Source organism: Peromyscus maniculatus, chromosome 5, assembly GCF_049852395.1.
Source record: "Peromyscus maniculatus bairdii isolate BWxNUB_F1_BW_parent chromosome 5, HU_Pman_BW_mat_3.1, whole genome shotgun sequence".
NCBI lineage: Eukaryota > Metazoa > Chordata > Mammalia > Rodentia > Cricetidae > Peromyscus > Peromyscus maniculatus.
This window is the reverse complement of record NC_134856.1, coordinates 103,245,044-103,260,839: the sequence shown is the minus strand read 5'-3', so window position 1 is coordinate 103,260,839 and position 15,796 is coordinate 103,245,044. Positions and strand designations below refer to the sequence as shown.

General features: G+C 44.8%; 3 non-coding genes across 3 annotated transcripts; 1 reads left to right on the top strand and 2 right to left on the bottom strand.

Annotated features, from left to right (window-relative positions):
• Positions 1-409: 409 nt before the first annotated feature.
• Trnaa-agc (transfer RNA alanine (anticodon AGC)) lies at positions 410-481 on the bottom strand. The gene has a single exon. It is a non-coding gene; the product is annotated as a tRNA-Ala (tRNA).
• Positions 482-5,713: 5,232 nt separating this feature from the next.
• Positions 5,714-5,785, bottom strand: Trnaa-agc (transfer RNA alanine (anticodon AGC)). Its single transcript has one exon. It is a non-coding gene; the product is annotated as a tRNA-Ala (tRNA).
• A 9,787-nt stretch (positions 5,786-15,572) lies between these two features.
• On the top strand, positions 15,573-15,645 carry Trnar-ccg (transfer RNA arginine (anticodon CCG)). The gene has a single exon. It is a non-coding gene; the product is annotated as a tRNA-Arg (tRNA).
• Positions 15,646-15,796: the final 151 nt, after the last annotated feature.

The following is a 15,796-nucleotide window of genomic DNA, read 5'->3' as shown; positions in this document are numbered from 1 at the left end:
CTACCGCACAATGAACTTCGCTCTCAGACAGGGCGACGCTGGTGTTCACCGAAGAAAACAGCTCTCTCGGCAGGGAAACTTTGGCGAAACTGTTCAGTTCTCCAGTTAAATCTTTGATCCTTTCTTTCCTAGAAACGCAGGTCACGTCACCTTCAGAACCTTGCAGTTTCGGACTGGGAGTACCGCTATTCCTTGGCTGCATCTTGAGACTTCCCATCTTCTCGTTTTGATAGTATGGCCTTGGGATGGTGCTCCAGCTCGGCGGCCTTAAAGTTGGTTTGCTGCTCTCTAGCAACATTAACATTCCGCGAAATCGTTTGGCTTTCTGTTTAAACAAGGAAAGAGCAAGGAAAATAGTGAAGTCGTGGGGAGAAAAGAAAGCCAGTAACCGACAGGGGCTTGAAATCACTGGAGGTGCCGGGGATTGAACCCGGGGCCTCGTGCATGCTAAGCACGCGCTCTACCACTGAGCTACACCCCCGATATGGTTGTGCTCTTGGGAATACATTCAAGACAGAAATCTGATTTTTGCTAGGTTTTGGAAACATCAGGTGCAGAAGCCTAAGGCCACACTTACTTTCATCATTTTAAAGTCCAAGCGGAAGTCGGGTGTCTGACTATCATAGAGCAGCTCTCTTACCGGTCTGGACCAACGCGGTTTGCAGCTCTTGGTCCTGTGTGCGTGCAGCCACCTCTTTCAGCCCGGGAAGAGCCAGGATGAATGCTTTCGGTTTGTCTTTATTCCCTGCTTCCCCTCTGCCTTACTTTTAGAGGGTTGCAAAGCTGGGAACGATGGACCTCCTCTGTAATTCCAGCGCTTGAAAGGCATAGGCAGGAGCATTGCCTCGAGTTGCAAGACAAGCCAGGACTATACGATGAGACTGTTTCCAAAACGGAAAGAAAAATGCGAGAGAGATGGGGGAAGAGAAGGACTAAAGGTGGTTTTTCAGATCGACAGATGTGACACCAGATGATAAATCAGTGAGAACAAAGACACAGGTGTACGCAATTATAAATGATCACAGGCGACACAAGAGTGGGAACGTGGGTTATTTGGGGGGTGGGAGGAGACCAGCCAGAGAGGACTGGGGCAGTGGGGAAGGGGTGAACTCTATGAAAATGCCATAATGAACCTCTTTAATTTGTGTGCTAACATAAAAATTAATAATAGTAATAATAAAGTATAGTAATGTATGTTTCTTCTCATTTCTCCCCTTAAATGATTTATAATGCAACTTTACGGGTGACACTCTAACACAGGACTGATATATGTGTGTGATACATTTGCCAGTGGCAGTACAATGGATATTTTCACAGCAAAGCAGTAGTGGGCTAAGGAAATGACAGGCACCAAGGCAATTAATAATACCAATATAAATTTTAATTTACAACTGACAAATGTAATGTGTATCACATTAATACCACAAAAGCAGAAAGACTAGAGCTTGTAGGCGTTACTTTCCGATATACGACTGGAGTTAATTTTTTATAAAATAAGGTGATCCCAATAAGTGAACTTGTATACTGTAAATGGAAAAACCACCCAGAAGAAAGCCTAAAAGCAGTGAATGCATCATTAATGAAATCTAAATACTACATTCACTAGAAAGTATTCACTTACTACTAAAAGAAGGGCGGAGAGGAAAATAGTCGTGAGAGGTGTTGGAAACCAAAAGGGAAAACGATGGCACAATCCCGACTATTCCAATAACATTAAATATAAATAAACTAAACAATCCTATGAACAGGTGCAGCCCATAGGCCTGGATTTAACAATCATGCTCCAAGTGAGCGGCACCAGCAAGATGGTGGAATATAAATCCCTTCTCCCATGGAAGTGTGAAGTTAACAATAGTGTACAGAACAATATGCCTGGAAGTTCTAGAAACTAGTTAACAGTTTCCTACCAAGACTCGCACCATGCTAACCACCTCAAAAGCAGGTGTGTGGGGATTGTGGGGGGATCATAGCAGTTCTCCCTCTGCTCCCTACTCCTGCCCTATCATTGGTATTTGGAATGAATGAGGGAATTCCCAACTGGCCTCTTCTTCCTTGGGTGGGGTGGGAGTAGTTTAAAAAAACAACAACGATCAATGCAATACATACATTCACAAATGAAGGTCAAAATCACAATCATTTCAAAAGATGCAAAGAAATATTTTTTTCATTCAACATTTTTGTATTTGCTTTTATTTTCAATTGGGATTAAGCCCAGTGATTTATGTCAAGCTCTACCCCAGCCCTCAACATCTTATTAGTGTGCTGGCTTGAGAATATCCCCAACAGGGATTGCAGGTCAATGGAACCACATGCCTGGAATTCTGTGGAGATAGGAGAAACATCAACACAGAGCTGATTAGAGCCTTCGATAAAGACAATGTGGAAACCAGAGAGTCCTCAGAGGCTGTTTTTCCAGATCTGAGCCAATGTGTCTGGGGGGGTCTCTGTTGAAACATGAAGATGGGTCAGAATAGAGAGAGGAGTGATTTGCTTGAGATAGAACAACAGCATTATCCACATCCTGTGCCTGGTGCTATGCAGCCATGTTTTACACACACACACACACACACACACACACACACACACACACACACACATATGCACGCAGGCACATGCACACATGCATGCACAAAGAAATTCACAAGACTGTATGGATTTTATGGTCATCTGGGGTTTCTGGTTAAATAACTAAAAAAGAAATGAGTTTAAGCCCACCTGGCCCTTTCCAGCACTCACTCTCAGGTGTGATTTCAAGTATTTGTTTGACGGCTTTTAACATACAAGATTCTCATTCTGTGTCCTAGAACTCAAAGCAGCATCCTGTCCCTGGATGTTCATCTCACATTGCTGCATTTGCTATTCGCAGAAGTGGTCTGAGAGCACCGTTCTCTCTTGTGGCGAGGATAAGGTACCAATTCCTAACAGTTTAGTAGTTAAAGCCAAATGTGGTGGCCCACACCTGCAATCCTAGTGCTTGGGAGGCTGAGACAGGAGGACTGCTGTGAGTTCAAGGCCCACTTGGGCTACAGAGTGTCTTTTTAAAGGAAAATGGGAGACTGTCCACACTTCATCTGTGAGGTGAATGGATCCCATGGGGACTTGTGCCCTGATGGTGAATGGGTTCATTTTATCACGGAGCTTGGTTCACGATAAGCAAAAAGGAACCATGTTTCCTTCTCAACAGTTGGGCTAGTGACAGCAAGACAACCACAACCATGTGATTTCACTGCCATCTTGGTACAACCATACTGCATAAACCAAGATGGTGGTGCACAGCACTTCCCAGTACCACTGAAACCTCAGGATCGCCATCCCTTTTTATAACCGACTGAGGCAATACCAGACCTCCACAGTGGGTTGTCCTTTTTAGTTTTAGCTGTTTTGTTTTTATTTTTGACACACTGTTTCACATCATGTATTGACTAGTTTCTAGAGGGGATTTAAGACTTTTCTCAGCTTATAAAGCATCATCCTAGCTGGTTTTGCTGATTGTTGATGTTCCTTTCTAGAAGGAGGGGACAGGCAGTGACCCTGGACCTTCGCCTGAGTATCCAACCACTGCTCCAAATCAATGCTACTTAACTCTGCCCTAATTGCATATGGCCTTGGCGTCTTGGGGTGGACACGACACAGGGTACATAGGATGGGAAGACTGCAGAGAAAGGGATCCACCTATGCAGCTGTAGGGAAACATCTTCATCCATACTGGGTGAAAACTTGCTTTGGGGGTACTCACCACTCACTCATGCCCTGAAAGTAAACTCAACAAATCCATTGGTCCTCTAGGCTCCAGCCAAGGACTTCCTTTCCTCCCTACACATGGCTGGTACTTAAATCAAACTATCAATGCACTTTTGGAGTCTTTAAGATAAGCCCATTGGAGGGATACCCTGAATGCCATCCCAGATGACCCCATCCAGCTGTAAGAAGCCAGATTGGCCATCAGCCCAATGTCATAATAGTAGTTAGGGTTACCTCTTTTGGTGTGGGATGGGAAAGAAAAAAAAAAACGGGATAGAAACTGGTTAGGCTGTTTAGGATTAAAAGACTGTAAAGAAAAGCAACCGGTTTCTTGGCTGGAAGTTAAAAAAAAAAAAAAATGCTTGGCACTCTTGGCAGCCTCTTCCTTGCCCAGACCAGATATGCCAAAAGTGCTTTGGGAGCCCTGGTCTCTGATCTGGTTCCTAAACAATTCTAGGGTTACGGATGACACACATTAAAACATGCTGAAGCCATCACTTATCATAAATTTTTACACATTCTAGAGACTTCACAAGATCAACATACACTGGCTAAGGTATTTAGCCTAGCAAGGACTCATAGTTCCTGAAATTCCCTTCCCCTTTATTAGCCAGTATCATCACACCGTGAAATAGAGTCCCCAGCAGTGGGATGAGACGCAGTCACCACCTACATGTGGCAAAAAGATGGAGGCCCTTTTGTTCAAGTGTGTTTGTTAGCCCAGTTTGGGTCTTGGTGTACCTCTTTGCAAAAAGAATTGCCTGATTGAGCTATTTGTATTTGGTTCTTGTGTTCCTTTGTGCAACATCCAGATTATTCTTTGTACCATATATATATACATATATATATATATAACTTTTTAAAAGGTGTATTTATTTATTATGTATACAGTGTTCTGTCTGCATGTATGCATGCAGGCCAGAAGAGGGCACCATGTGGTTGCTCTGTCTCTCTCTGTCTCTCTCTGTCTCTCTCTGTGTCTCTGTCTCTGTCTTTGTCTCTCTCTCTCTCTCTCTCAACTGCTAGGTAAGGGCCCTCTAAAATCTTTCCAGTTCTAGTTTTGCCCTGAGGCTCCTCTCTCTCTGCCTGGAGCAAATGTTTCCGTTTGGAAGGAATGCTGCATTTCTGAGGACCATGCCTACAACAGTGAGTCTTTGGGTCTTGAAGTCAGCCTGGCATACTTAACAAATTCCAGACAGCCGGGACTACACAGCAAAACCCTGTCTTAAAAGAAAAAACAGCAGGGCGGTGTATATTAACATCACACCCCGGGCATGGAGTGCACATCTACCTGCCGAAGCAGTCCTGGGCTGCCTTTCCAGGGTCAGGGCAGGGCACACTTTGCATGTTCTGTCCTGAGGGCAGACCTTTAATGTTGGTGTCCCTCATCCCGAGAGGTAGCCCAGTGTTGTGCATGAGGTTTGCAAGTGTGTAGCGAAGTACTCACACGTGCATATGTGAGGCCCTTCAAAATATGAGATGAAAGCCGGGAACGAGTGAGTCAAGGAGTGTGCTGTGCGGTTCCTTTCTTTACCTTGGGCTTGATTCAACTTATTTAACAAAAACAAGAACTTTTATCTGGATCAAAACCTAGCATTATACTTTTTAAATTACTGGAATGCACACAAAGTACAAAAATGGAAGATGACCGGAACCGAGTAGAGGATCAACAGATCGTGGGAGGAGTGGGGGAAATGAGAAAAAGTTCCCAGTTTCCCACTGTGGACTGCTCTTTCTTCCCTCCCTCCAGTCTTTCCTATTCTCTGCCTGCCCCAGACTGCCTCTTCGTTCTTCTCTATCAGAGCCTTTGGCCACGCTGTACTTGGGGATGAAGCGCCTCGATATAAAACGCAAGACCAGTGAGACAGACTTTTTTGTCTCCTTTGGTCTTGGTTTCTGTCCGTGTGGATTGGAATTGGCAGGAGACACACCACACCAGACCCAAAAAGATAGCTACCTTCTACAAGGTAGATGGAGGTGCCGGGGATTGAACCCGGGGCCTCGTGCATGCTAAGCACGCGCTCTACCACTGAGCTACACCCCCTCGCGGACAAAAATTGCTCAAAATATTCCTATGACTGGATATTGTCACTCCGGCTGGCAGGTGTCCCGCAATTAATTTAGGATGAATACTGAGCCCCGCATCTCGGATACTATGTGGAAGACAAACTAGAAGAAAGAAAAGATAAGCTGGTCTGCAATGTCTGGATCTCGACCAGGGACCGTCTATGATCTGTCACCTGGGGCGGATAGCAAGTGTTTCTGCCAGGCTGCTCCAGAGAGGGGTCTGATGGTGATTTCTGCTGCGAAAGGTGGCCGACACCGCAGTAAGATGCCGGAAGGTGAAGAGAACAAAACTAGCTGGGAGGAAAGCTCACTCGGCTGTGGACTGGCTGGCAGCCGGATGCAGGCTCGTTCTGACCCCGGGATGTAGACCCTGGGAAGCAGCAGGTTCCAGTGCACCGGGCCGAGCCCCACCACCTCACCCTACTCACGGAGCCGACACCCCACCTCCCCCGCCCCGCCCCGGAAGGCTCCATCAAGAAAAAGACGCAAAAGTAGTAGTCTGCACAACCCTCAGTAGCGTCAGGGTCCTGGGGACCCTCCACTGCTTGGAGCGCAAGCACTCTCTCTCGTTCTCTCAGCCTTGTACAACGGTCGAAATTGGATTGGGGGTCTAATTAAAGGAAATAAACTAAGATCCTGGGAAAACATAAGATAAGAGAGGAGAAAAACCGGAAAGAAAGAGAGGAGACCTGGGAGCGGGAGGAAAAACAAGAGTATGTGTTAGACAGGGTTCTCCGACAGAACAGAAACAATAGGATGTATATATTATAAAAGAGAATATATTGGATTGGCCTACACAACCCGGACTGGGTAGTCCAACAGTAGCTAACTGCATGCTGAAAAGGCCAGTAGTTGCTCAGTCCATGAAACTGCAAACCTCAACTTTCCAAATGTTGGTGCTGAAAGCTGGGAGCTCCAAGTGTCGCTGGTTTTGATTTTATGTTGGAAGTTGAAGTCTGATGCCACCAGAAGACAGCAGCGGTAGCGACAGTTACACTCCCTCCAGGGGAATCACAGGTAGCAGGTGCACACTGCTTTTTCCTTGAACCTCTATATCTTGTGCAGCTCTTTAGGAAGATGCGATTCACTTTGAGGGTGTATCTTCCTCCTTCGATTAATCCAGAGGCGTGTCTCGTATGTGGCCAACCATTTCTGCTGACCACTAAGACCGACCATCACAACGTAGAAGGAAGTATGGAGAGTGGGTCCTTAGAGCTCAGAACAGGAATGACAGCTCTCTTCACACCCCGGGTCTCCATTGTCCTACTCTTCCTCCAAGCATCGAAGACCGCTCCGTAAAATGTGGAATCAGAAAGCTGGTCCTTCTAGTCTGTCTCTTACCGAGTGTAAGAACACTGGGTCACCAGGAAGGGTTTGGGGCCAGAGTTTCTGCGTCAGTTGATCTGGGTGGGCCCTAAAATCTTGCGGTTCTAGCAAGTTTCCGGTGATAAGATTCTGAAATGTCCTTACCTAAGTAACAAGTCAGAACACGGAAGAAAGTGATCAGAGTACACTGTATCTAGAACCGCTCCAAGAAGAGCAATCCTTTCATAGGAAGTGGGTTGCCAACCAGTAGAGAAGTCTCTCCCAGGGCACCTTGCAGAAGCAGATCTGAGATGGCTATCAGCCAGCCTGATTGAGACTTTCTGCTTGGATGCACGGCTCTTGATGCCTGTTACCAGCTCTTCTGTGACAGAGTAAGACAGTGCAAATGCAATACCTCCGTCTTGTATTCTTGCTGGGGACATTTAAGGTTTAACTAGAATTTAAACTCCATCATGGAGAATTCCACTGAAAACCTAGCTAACAGCTTCTGTTAAATTTCCTGTTTGTTCAAACTTCCCTCTCCAACTAACCGACTATCTTAGCTTCTACCAAGCTGCTTGCTTGCACAAAGCCACCCCAATCTCCTTAACCTGCTAAGTGAGATGCCAGGATGTGGTGTCTGCCTTCAAAAACCCCCGTGTTCTGGACACTCTAGGCTACACGTAGGTCTCTGAATACCTGGGTGTCGTCCCAGCCAGCTGGAATAAAGACTTCTGATTGACTATAAAATCACACTCCCCCTTCACACTGATTATGAATTATGCGATTGCACCAGAGTGTGAGTTTGAACTCTCAGCAGTAGGGTGAAGCCCTCACCGTCACCACTGCACTAAAATAAGAACTAAGAGAACTTCCCACCCATTGTGCTTGCTCCTCTGGTTTGGGTCATGGTACATGCTTTTTCCAAAAAGGAGCTGCCTTTCGGAATTATTTTTTGTCTTGCCCATGAGTTTCTTTGTGACAGACCAAAAGTATTATTTTCCAAAAGTTTGGATGTTCATTCTAGATTGCAAATCTGCCCAGAGAATGGTCTGGTCCCCTTCTTTGAGGAAGATGCATCCTCATAGCTCCATTATGGTGGCCACAGACTCTTGTGTGAGTGACACTCTTAGATCTGTAATGATGCCCAGGACATAGTTTCTTGTTAATGGGGGGAAGGGCCCCCAGATAAGTACCTTGGTGACCAGGCAACTGTGTGTACAGAGCAAGGTAAGAAATGCTGTGAAGAATGGTCAGGTGACTCTCTGGTGATGAAGACATTCTGGTGGCGATTTGGAAGTGAATAAGTGATTCAGAGTACAAGAAACCTCCTTTTTAGGGGTGGGGGTTGAGTCTCTAGGGACTGGAATGGGGAGTAACCTGCCAAAACCAAGCTCCAAAAAGAAAGAAGAAAGAAAAGAATGGATTCTCCAAGACAGGGGGCAACCAACTCCTCTGGCTGATTTAGTACTCTCTGGCCTGACTAAGGAGAGACTGAACAATGAGAAGAGACCTTCAAGATTTAAATTTAACTCCACATCCCTCTCTCCCCGGGTATGGGATTTACCTTTCTTTCCTTCTGGTTATGGTTTCTTCCTGGCATGGATTCCTCAGAGAACCTGGGAGACTTGACATCGGATGTGGTGGAAAAGGAGAGAAACACCTTCTTGGCATGGCAAAGTCCAACCCTGCTTTAGACCATTAGGTCCTGAGACAATTGCTTGTCTAACTGGATCACAGTGCACACAAGGCCACTAAAACTTTAAATCAGGATTCATTAACAATTTTTAACAAGCTGGTTAATAAGAGACTTTAATCAACACCCAGGGTCACAAAGTATCTGCTCTCAATCCATGCCATGCTTGACTGGGACAAAATGGTATCAAGGTCACGTTCTCCTTTCCAGTTTGTCTATGTGCTCCCAGAGGAACAGCACCACCTACGAGCATTGAGCACTTCATAAGTTTCTTTTCCAGCAATAGCTTATACCTAGGATCCAAGGGGAGATCAAACAAGAATCAGGTAACATGGCTTGGTGGTCACAGTTACAATTTATGAAAATATGTATGGCCTCCCTTTCATTGGGTAGAGACCAGGGGATTCATTCTTCTGTTCTTTACTTTGCTATTTGGGGCCTCTACACCCGAGGGTAATTTTTTCTGTTATAACCATGTTAATCTAACTTGGATGCTTATTTGGAAAAACAAAAGGGCGGTTGCCCACAACTAATCTGAGAGGTGTGTGGATTCCACAGGGACTTTGCCTATTGGAGATTGGGCTCATTTTATCATGGAGCTAAGTTCACAATAACCAAAAGATAAGACTATGGCTTGACGCCGTATTGACTGGTGACCTCATCAAGACGTAGGCACCACGTGACTTGGTCACCATCGTAGCTAGTTACATCATCAAAACGGTGAAGACAAAGTGATCTCACTACCATCTTGGCTCATGAAACTGTGCGGCATGAAACAAAATGGTGGGACCCTTAAGGGGATCACTGCACCCCTAGAATGTCCTACAACACAGGCATTTAGTCACATGTCCCAAGCCTCTTCTCCTTTTGGGTTTTCATCTTCTTAGATAGGATCATGGCAGTAACAAACCCAGAGCCACCTCCAACAGAGGCTCCAGTTCCAGGGGATAAATTCAATGCATTTTTATATCGAACTACAAAATCATACAAGACCTCCAGGGTGGATTTTTGTTTTAACCCTGACAACTGTTTTGTCTGATGTATTTACTGGTTACTAGAGGAGACTTATAGTTTTCTCAGCCATGTGCCTCCAATACTAGCCATCTACGGGTGGGTTGACTGGGAAGCTTGTGGGACTTCGCAATGACCCAGAGAAAACTTGAGAAGGCACATCCCAATCAAGACCCAAAGAACAGAATGCCAGATGAGGGGTGTAAAAATGGATTATTTTTTATTTTTAGAAAAGAAATACTTACATGTGAAGATTAAGATGGCTGGATGAAGCCAGGCATGGTAGCGCACACCTTTTGTTCCAGCAGCTGCCAGGCAGAGGCAGACAGATCTCTATGGTTAGAGGCCAGCCTGATTTACGGAGTGAATTTCAGGCTAGCCAAGACTATGGTGAAACTCTATCTATAAATAAACAAACAAACAAATAAATAAATAAATAGGTAGGTAGGTAGGTAGGTAGATAAATAAATGCTAGATGATTTTCTATAATGGAAAAGAAAGCTGGAAAGCAAGCAAGCTACAAAGGTCTATGGAAATTATATAAGGAATGAGAAAGATGAAACTTTCTGTGTATGAAACCTCTACTTAAGAGTCATTGGTCTCTTTGAGCAGAACAGGCTGTGTTGGACGGCAGAGGAGAGCATACGCACGCGCGCGCGTGTGAGTGTGTGTGTGTGTGTGTGTGTGTGTGTGTGTGTGTGTGTGTGTGTAGAAGCTGGCAGGCTGACCAGTCCAGCTGACACCCAGACCCAGGACTGAGGCTGTGGGTTGGCCCACTCCAACATCCACCTCATCTATGAACTGTTAGAACATGAGAAGGGGACGAACCCACAGATCCAAAACTGCAGGGCATCGGCCGGAAGTCCAGGAGTTGGGGAGAGAACCGAGGGGAACCCGGAGGAGATCCCATTGTCGATGTGTGACCAAGGACAGAGGCCTCGAACCAGACCTAGACTCATGGCAACGAACACTTGCAAATGAAGACAACAGGGTGACATGTGTATGTGACCCACCGGGCCACACCACAGCTTCCACAGCGAGATTCTTTTTTCTTTCTTTCTTCTTTTTGGTTCTGCTTTGTTTGTTTAATTGGTTTGGTTTTTGGTTTTTCTTTTAAATTTTGTTTTGTTGCAAGGGATGGATGGCAGGGATGGGGAGATGGGGAGATGATCGGGATTGGGATGCCTGATGTGAAAACCACAAAGAATAAAAGATAATAAGAAAAAAACTATTACAAGACATGAAAAAAAAGTCATTGGTCTGATCTTCGTAATAATTACAAGGACTGGTTTAAAGAACAAAAAGGTAGGTCTAATTAAAATTTAAATGGCCTTGATAGTACCAAAAAATGTGATTAGTTTGGCCACCTATATGGTTTTAACCACCCAACAGGAAAATGTAACCAAAGATTAAAATTATTAGTATGTTTCCTTAACTGTCCATGGGATCACACTCCTGGACATTAGACATAAGCCAGAGGCTTATTCAGACAGCTATTTTTCATTAATGATGTTCTTCTTGATAAGGAAATGCTGCCCAGATGTAAGAGATTGGCTCACTGCAGTACCTACCTGCAGCCGAGATTGACAGACTCTCAATTGTTTGATCCTAAAAATTAATTGTTGGCTAAATTTATTCTCTCCCTCTCTAGGAGCCGTTTGGGAGGGACATCACTCTGATTCTAACCATTTTAATAGCTGTCAGAGTGCCTAGAAACGGATGCTCAGTTCTTCACTCTAGAGACCAGTCTTGGAGGACAAAGGGAAATGGGGAGCCGGTAGACGGGTCCTGTGAGCCCACCAAGAGGTTCTAATGGACTTTGTTTAGGACATTTTAAAGATACCAATCCAACCTGGCTTCTCCTGGTTCCCTGCATAGGCTTTGAAATGATAAGTATTATTTTTGCCTTTGCCTCTCCCTCACATCTCTTTCTAGGAACCAGTTAAGGACTTTCTTTCCTTCCTAACTTGTCTGTTATACCAATGGAACTACCAATGAACTTTCAGGGCCTCTTAGATAGGCCCACTCGTGGGGATCCCATATTGCTGCAACCCAACAGCCCCCCATGTCTGCTGGAGGAATCTGGATACAGGACTTTAGGTGACATCTTCAGAAGCAGGGATGATGTAAACGGGATGTAAAAATAGCCCAGGCAGTCTAGAATACAAAGACCCCAAACAAATGTAACCAGTTTCTGTCTTGGCTAAAAGCCAGTAGTGATCATGGGCAACTTGGCAGCTTCATCCTTGCCAGAGATGCCAGAAAGGTGTAGGGTTCCGATCTTTCATCTGCTTGCTAGCTGATTCTAGGCTTACTTCTTCAGAGGGAGGAATGGAAAGATATCAGTAAGAACCTGTTAAAGAGAAAGTGACCTGAATCTTTGGCCAGGGTGGGTTCAATCATTCTCTTGGCCAAAGGATCACCCTTAGCAAAAAGATGGACTCACCTTAAGTTAGGCTAAAAAGACAGGTGAAGTGATTAATTCTTTCGGTTAAGGGCCTCCTCTAGAGGCTTGGGTTGGGGGCTGGAGAGGTGGCTCAGGCCCTGAGTTCAATTCCCAGTACTCACACAGGGCCTCATAACTGTCTATCATAGGATCTGGTGCCCTCTTCTGGTGTGGAGACAGACATGCAGACAAAGCAACCATATACCTAAAATATATAAAACCTTAGAAGCTTGTCCAGAGTCTCACCAAAATTGCCCTCACCAAATAATCCCCAGTCACTTAACAATTTACTGTTACTAGAGACTTCAGAAAGTTAGCATATGTTGGCTGAATTTTAAGGAAAAAATGTATTAATAAAGAGGGAGAGAATTATGAGACACATTTTTTTTCTATCAAAATTGACTAGTCTGCAAAGGGTCAGTATTTCATAAACGTCCCCTACCTGGAGGAACTCTGTACAGTGTCTGTCTGCCCACCTTTGACCATTCCTAAGACTCGACTCTTTATTACACCCTTCCACTTTGGGCTGATTATGAATTCACCAACTGTGCCAGATTGTGAGGTCAAGCTCCCACTGACAGAGTGAGACACAGTATAGTCCTCCAAGACACTTGAATAAAAAGAAAGTGAACTTCCTCCTGCTGCGTGGCTGCTGGCCTGGTTTGTGTCGAGGCATACCCTATTTTCACCATGACAATGCCTTGCCTGGTGACTTTCCCTTTGTCCATGTGTTTCTTTTTGTGACAGCAAGAAATGACTTTCCTACAACATCAACTTCCTAACCTTGCAACCATGTAGTCGTGTATTACTCTTTTTAAGTTCTTGAATTTGTCACTTTAGGGAAAGAAAAACTTTACCCCACTCTGTAGATTCAGTAATCAAGTCTATGAATTAAGTTTACAGTGTGAGGATTAAGAGGAGAAACGATACCCAAATTTATTATATATGTGGGGAAGGAACATCATAGGTATGAAAAGTAAATATTCCAAACCGAGTGAGACCTAGAAGCTTCTATACTTTCTTCACAGGGGATGTGGGAGGAGATGTAGACAACCCGGAGAAAGGAATGATTTATAGAAAGATGAAAGGGTCTCAGGAGAACAAGTCTGAACAGCATTTGAAAAAGTCTATCTGGATGTGTAGACCTCTGGCCTCCCGTAAAGTGAATTAGTCCATGCTTGATGAGACTCTCAGAGGGGTTCAAGGCAACTGTTCACTGTTTTAGGTTTGGAAGTTTGGCTTTTATGTAGATAAGGGCAATTCAGAGGAAGCTCCTTCCTGCATTTGCTGTTTGTCCATCCCTCCCTCTGGTGTTCGAAGAAATTAACTTGGAAAATTATTGAGAAAAGAGAACAGGGTAGCTTGGGTAGAGATAGGAAACCTGCCATCAAAAACAAGCTCCTGGTGTGGGGACTCGTGGCAGTGAAGGAACGGGGGGGGGGGGGGGGGGGGGATGTGGAAGAGCCGAAGGGAAAAGGCGTTTCAGGTAAAATAACACAGATGTGTCAAAGGTCAGGAGAGCACAAAATGAGCAGAGAAAACACTGTTCTGACACTCGAGTGAAATACATAAACAATTTGACTTTTGTTTACCAAGCTTCATGGCTCTTGCTTTATTTCTGCAAGAGTGACAGGAAGAGATCCACAAGAAAACAGTTCCAACTGCCTTAGTCAGGGTCACTATTGTTGTAATAAAACACCGTGAACAAAGTAAGTTGTGGAGGAAGCGTTTATTTGGCTTACACTTCCACTTTGTGGTCCATCATTAAAGGAAGTCAGGACAGGAACTCAAACAAGGCAAGAACTGATGTAGAGGCCATGGAGGAGTGCTGCTCACTGGTTTGCTCTCCCGGTTTGCTCAGCCTGCTTTCTTATAGACTCAAGCCCAGAGCTTGGCCCTCCCCCATCAATACTAATTAAGAAAATGCTCTACAGGCTTGCCTACAACCTGAACTTATGGAAGCATTTTCTTAATTGAGGCTCCCTCCTCTCAGATGACTCTAGCCTGTGTCCAGTTGACGTAAAACTATCCAGCACACCAACTAAAGTCAAGATCTAACCACAGAATATTTTGTTGTGGGCTTACACATTCTACCAAATACCAGTTTTTTACAAACAGAACAAATGAAAGTGATTATCCCCAAATAATGGGTGTTTTCGTGATGAGAATGCATGTACCCCTAATTGGGAGGCTGAAGCAAGATCGAGGATTGTATACTGAGACTCTGTCTTTTATCATTCTTTTAAAGTAAATTGATAAGTTAGTTACAAAGTAATAAACAGAGGAGGAAGTCCACCAGCAGGCATTCTTTGTACGATTACCGATTACCGCACCCAGCACAATTAGAATGTGTCCTGCGCAGATTCCAATTTCTATTTACAAGGGACTCTGTCTGTGGGTTGGATATCAACCCAGGTTGGATAAGCTGGCTCGTGCTTAGAGGTGGAGCTCTTGTTTAACTGTGCACTTGGGGTGTTTACTATGTAACAAGTGCTTTACTAAGAAAAAGGCAAAAGTACCCCAGGGTTTCCTAAATAAGACGTGAACAAGGACACCAACAGACTACTAACATGGATTCGAGAAATTTCACCTGGCCTCAACCAGCTGCCCACTAGAACATTCCAGGAAAAATAAAAGCCCAGAAAGCCCTCAAATCAAAATAAATTGGCGGCTGAGCCCAGTACTGCATTCACAAGACTCCAGCTGCCGCTAAAGAGGTGATAACTTCAGATCCTTGGAGTTCCAGAGGAGAATGCTCTTTGTTTTTCACATTGCTTTTTTGTTTTGTTTTGGGGACAGGATCTCTTGTAGCCCAGAAGGGCCGTGAACTCTTGGTATTTGAGGTTGATGACCTTGAACTCTTGGTTCTCTGGCCGCCACCTCCCAATGATTCCATTCTTTGCGTCCTTCCTAAAGTGACTTTGCAAACTTAGTAACCCCCCCTTTTTTTTCCAGTCTTAAACCAACTTCACACTTTCACACAAGCTTTTTTTAAAGCTTGCCGACTGATTCCCACCCTCCAATCATCAGTGCGTCTCTCTGCCTCCTTTATCTTATAAGGTCCCCTGAATTCTGACTACACATCCCTGTGGTTCTAGGGTCGTCGGAAACAGCAGCGTTCACACGGAGGAAGCATTGAGCTACCTGCTTGCTTACAGCTCCCCAGATCTACATTTTGAAGTCTCTGTAAAACTGGATTCCAAATTAGAAACTTTTTTGTTATGCTGAATCTTTACTTCTATTGGAAGGCCCACCCTGATCTTGTCACATTTCGTTTGACTGTTTGATTACCCCTCTCCACCGCCTGGCCGCGTGGCCTAATGGATAAGGCGTCTGATTCCGGATCAGAAGATTGAGGGTTCGAGTCCCTTCGTGGTCGTTCTGTTTTAAAATTTTTCTTGTTTCGTTATTCCGCCCTCAATCTTCTGGGGATTTGAAAGATGTTTTCCTTCCGGTAGCTCTCGTTTCTTGGCCTGGCTGCTGGCTCGCGCTTAGAGGTGGAGCTCTTGTTTAACTGTGTGCGTGGGGGT